At 37.7% G+C, this 5,207-nt stretch overlaps 1 long non-coding RNA gene across 1 annotated transcript; it reads right to left on the bottom strand.

Annotated features, from left to right (window-relative positions):
* Positions 1–4,484: 4,484 nt before the first annotated feature.
* Positions 4,485–5,207, bottom strand: LOC127749589 (uncharacterized). Its single transcript, XR_008011233.1, has 4 exons — positions 5,107–5,207; positions 4,890–5,030; positions 4,655–4,807; positions 4,485–4,575 (listed from the first exon to the last, which is right to left on the bottom strand). It is a non-coding gene; the product is annotated as an uncharacterized LOC127749589 (long non-coding RNA).

The raw sequence follows: 5,207 nt of genomic DNA on the forward strand, positions 1-5,207 counted from the left end.
CGGCCGAAAACGGGCGATTTCTCGTCGTTTTTGGCATTTTGTCGGGCGGGTTGCCTATCTGCCCCTTAGGGGCTTTTCCTGCAGGGAGTCGCGCAGCGTCAACTTTGAGAGGGCATAGCGGGAAAACCATAAGTGCTAGAGACTTCCGATTTTTTGCGTTCTACTCGTCAGGTAGTGTACAATAGCCAATAGGAAAGGTCCTTTTTCGAAATTCCGGTTTTAAAGTGCTCAAATATAGGAAAGAGCGAAATTGACAAATTTTCACTTAACAAAACTTAAGAAACAACCCTCAATATTTTCCAAACGGTAAGAGATATCTTCAATTGCTCAACGCCATCGTGTTCAGCACATCCGACTTAGTCGGAAAAACATGTTCGAACATCAAGATCGAACCACTGGTTGCCAGTTGACCAATTTGGACAACTTAAGGCGGAATTCCGAAAATTTGGACTAAAATTGGCCATAGCAGGCGTTTGCAAGGTCGGATCAAATGTCTAATCGAGCAAAATTGTTCAGAATGGACCCTAGAACAACTGTGCAAAATTTGGTAGATGAGTCATTGAGTGCAGTATTAACAGCTTTTGGCGACAGTAGCCACCGGACTATTAGCTCTGCCCTCACTAATCAGAATTTAGCTAAAATGATTCTGTTCCGTTTACTCTCTAAAGTGGTAGATAAAACTGTAAATTTTGTTTTCTCTGAAATGAGAGTGCCTCAAGAGGAGCAGAATAGTAATATTCAACCATTAAATTTTAATTCTGATAGCCAAGAGGCAACAGCATTTTATGTTCACATGAGTAAGTTAGTTCAAAAATATTACATTAAAGGTTTAAAGAATGGTTCAAAACTTTGGTTGGCACGGTGTGCCAGCATTAGAGTATGCTTTGTTGATGGCCCTGAAGTAGACCGTAGTCCTTGTGTTGAAGATATTATTTCAAATGAAACTTGGGAGGAAGATGAAAATGGAGTTGTGAAAGTTAAACTAGCGCCTATCATTCTAAAGTACTTTTCTTTGTTGGAAAGCAGTATTGAAGCAATGATTGTCAATGGTGAACCTGTCAATTCAGATACTGTTCTGAATACATTGTTTAGTAAGAATGACAAATCAGAAATGTTGGAGATATGGCACTCACTAACAAGTCCCTATTTATCTGAATTGGAATCCCTTATTTTTATGAAAGACATTGTTAGTGTATTGTGTAACCTTTCATTGAGACTTGAAGTAGGTAGAGAAAGGGATAAATCATCAAATGCAAGGATACAGAAGTATGCCCTTCGCACTGACCTTAAACGAAATTAATTCTATTTTGTACTCAGAAAAATATTAATAAATCCTGATTTAATGGAAACATATATTTGTAACATTTTCTAGTGGACCCATAGACAAGCTCACATAGCAGGATCTAACAATATTACTTAAAATGTAAAAGACAGCAACAAACAATACTAATACATCACTTGGGGAACAAACTTACACAAAATCTCTCAAACTTAAGGAAAATAAGATTATTTTAAAAATCAAAGCACACACATGTATCTTATGGTGCTGCAATACTGTTTTATTTTTTTTGTTTCCTCGGTCTGCACGGTAAGGGTTCTTGGTTCACTTCTAATACTCTCCTTTCTCCCTTCGTGTTTCCTTTTCTCTTTGGGAGAGCAGCGGCTTTTTGTGGAACATAGGCTAAGGTTTTGCGCTGAACTTCTTGAAGAGTGGGATTATCTGATGCCCCTCCAGCCATTCTCATTAAACCAAAGAATTGCTCTAACTTGTCCTGGTTGAACTTTTTAGCATCAATTGATGGTGCTCCTTTGCCTAAAAGGAATTTGACTGCACCACAGAAGCCAAGGATAGTAACATGAAGAGACTGGTATGATTGTTCACTTATTGTTCTTCTTTCTTTGGCTTCCTTTGAGAGACCAACTTGCTGGTCAGCATCATCGTGCCATTCCTGAAAAAATTCAAGTATATCTGCAGTGAGGATTTTGAAGCGGTCATCTTGAACACTGCAGTAGGGCTGCAGGTATTTATTAGTTTTGTTTCGTTTCCCATCAGGGTCATTGCTTCCATTTAGACAGTCAAAAAAAGTAATTACTTTAAGTATAAAGTTCTTCAACTCAGGGTTAATTAAATCTTTGAAACGGCTGTCCTCTTCATAACTTGTCAGGGCCCGTACAACAGAGGCACTCATAGCCTGTGTTGCCAAATTAACATTCATTTTTGAGAAAGGTGTTAATCGGACATGAGACTGAGTGAGCTTGTGAATTTTATATTTGTCTTTAACAGACACAGAATACAACATTTCCAGAGCCTCCCATGATATTTTTTCTCCATTTTTCCACATATCTCTGGTATGTTTATGGCTATTTGAATTAGAGAAACAATTTCTAATTGTTTTTAGAAGGTGTGGGGGATCCACAATAAAAAATAGAGGCCTATTTTCAGCAGCTGCAACATTTTTAGTAGAATAAACAAACTCATTTGATGTATCAAATTTAACATGCATTGTTATAAATTTTTTGTTACTGCTCGCACCATCAAATATGAGGGATAGCACCTTCATATCTCTAGTCTCTAAATTATAAATCACATCCCATGCTCGGGTGTAGAGTTGTTGAGCACTTAACTCTGTTGTGGGATAAATTGCAACAGGTTCATGCAAGTCTAGAGAGACACCTTGCAACATAAAAACAAGAACTTTTTTTGGCCTTTTCTTTTTCAATTTCCTTGCCTTGGAGTTGGGCTTCTAGTTGGGCCATACTACCTTCAACTTCAGTGCGGCTGGTAAATCCAACAATTTCTCCACTTTTAGAGACTACCAAACCTTGATGAATTGTCATTTCATCAAATAAGAGATTAAAATACTTTTCATGTTCTTCTTTTGTTCTCTCTTGTAGTTTCTTCTCCAACAAATTCAAAATTTCATGCTGAACACCTTCTTTGGCTTCAGTAAAGTGAGTGAAGTCAAACAGGCGTCTTTGAGAGGGCAGCTTCAGAATACCACTTTCCCGTAAATATTCATAGGATGAAGGAGATTGCATCTGAATGTGCAGAGCAATTTTTATCATCATTGGTGACCACCTCACGGTCCTAGGGTTGTGTTGTCTTGAAATAGCTTTGAGTTGCTCACCCCAAAACATTTTTTGAAGGTCACTCATTTTAGACACATTGCTTTTAAAAATTTGGCACAGGTCTTTACTTATTTCACTGTCTATTCCAACTGACTCTTGCTCAATTATTTTCTTGATTTTCTTCTTTAAATATTTAACTGTAGCAGTCAAACTACGCTTCTGTTTTGCTAAATTTTGGGTCTTGGCCTGAAGAGCTTGTTTGGGTAGGTAACGATTATTTATCTTTTTTGCATCCATTCCCCTAGCATTTGTAATACGTTGAAATCTTTTCTTGAATTTATCTCTAACTTTATCACATTTGGGGCACCTTTTCCTGTCAATGAAAATATTAAGGCAGTTCTCACTTCTAAAGCAGGGTGTTCCTGTGTAAATATCACTTTCAGTGGAGCCTAGCCCACTCTCTTCTGCTTTGTTCCAATATTGCTGGAAAGTTGTCACACCTTTACAAATACTCGCACTCTCCACAACAGCTGACTGTAGTAACAAAAACTGAGCTACATCTGAGAGGTTTGATGGATCTGGAGTGTTTACATCTGACATAAAACTATCCTCAGGAAGTAGCTTGTTGTGGATGTAGACCTTCATTCCCTCAGAAGTCCATGTTATAGATCTTTCTACTGCAGCGTTTAGTCCAGTAGTTAGTAGATTCAGTCGACAACTTGTTCCCGAAACATCTACTGACCAAGTTGAGGATTCATCCAAAAGCTCAATTACGTAACTGGCCAAGGCTTGCATAGCTAGTTCTTCCTAAAATTAAAATGACAAAATGTAAGTCAAAAAAAATACTAACATAAGATTTAAATGTTATTTTAAGCACAGCTACTTTTCATTCCTACTTACAGTCTCAAAGTCCTTTCTCAGCAAAACAGAAGGACTGGAAGTTATTTCAACTTCACTTTGGTGTTGAGGACTTGAATGCAAGTAGTCATACTCTAAATGATCATCACCATCTGGTGCTTCCACAACTGCCATTGAAGTGTTAAGGATGCTCTCATTGCTCTCAGAAACATTTGGGTCTACAATCTGAAAAACAATGCACAATGCGATTTAATATTATGGAAGCAGAATCTAGCCATGTATTCTAAAGGAATGATATTTGCAAACTTACAGAAAGAGACTCCTTCCCTTTGGTCTTTTTAGTTGGCAGTGTGACTTTCCCTTTCCTTTTCTTATACTTCTTTGGTGGCGGTAAGATTAACTCTGCAGTTGGTTCGACTGCAAGTTCAGTTAGTGCTGTAGACTGCAAATAGAAATTAAGTTTTTGTAGTGTTTTTCTTTTTTTTTTACCAAGTCTTGTAACACAGGAGGCATAAAAGGAAATAATTTAATACTCACTACATCAGTCTCACTTGTAGCACTTGTAGATTGATCAGATTTCTTGTGCCCACGTTTAGATAAAACTTGACCCTTTCGTTTTGTATACTTCCTTTTAGTTACAACTTCAGGCTATATTGGAAAATAATTTCAATGTATCAATTAAAATAAACAACAGAAAAATTGGAAGTTCTACCCAGAAAATACTCACACTGTCGTTTGTTTCTAAAGAAGTATCAACATTTTTAAGAGATACACCTACACCTGGTGTGTCTTCTACAGTGGGGCCCGGAGTTTCCTCGACCAAGGTGCCTAAAGTTTCCTCGACAGATGTGCCTGGAATTCCTGGCTCATCCTCTTGCACCTGGAAACAACATTGGTCAACAGTTACAAAGTAATTTTTAAGGCAAATATTTTAGGTCAAAAACCTAGTATTCTAAACATACCAGGGTGGGTTTTCTTTTTTTCCCTTTGGGGCCAATACGTCTCTGTTTGCTGTCTTTACGCCTTTTTCTTGTCTTTCTTTCCAAGCTGGGTTCGACTTCACCAACATTCTCAGCATTTACCACAGAGTCAGAAGTGCCAGTCTACAAGAAAATAAATGTTTTCACTGTAATACAATGAACATAAAAAAGAGATAATAAGGCAAACTAATCAACAAACCTCAGCTGGGGTGGCAGGCTGTTTAACCACAACAACTCCCTCACCCACATCAAAAGTTGAGGGCACAAACTTTTCACCAGTAAAGAAATCCTCTGAACTCA

The sequence above is a fragment of the Frankliniella occidentalis genome, unplaced genomic scaffold (genome assembly GCF_000697945.3).
Source record: "Frankliniella occidentalis isolate FOCC.00 unplaced genomic scaffold, Focc_3.1 Scaffold68, whole genome shotgun sequence".
Classification (NCBI taxonomy): Eukaryota; Metazoa; Arthropoda; class Insecta; order Thysanoptera; family Thripidae; genus Frankliniella; species Frankliniella occidentalis.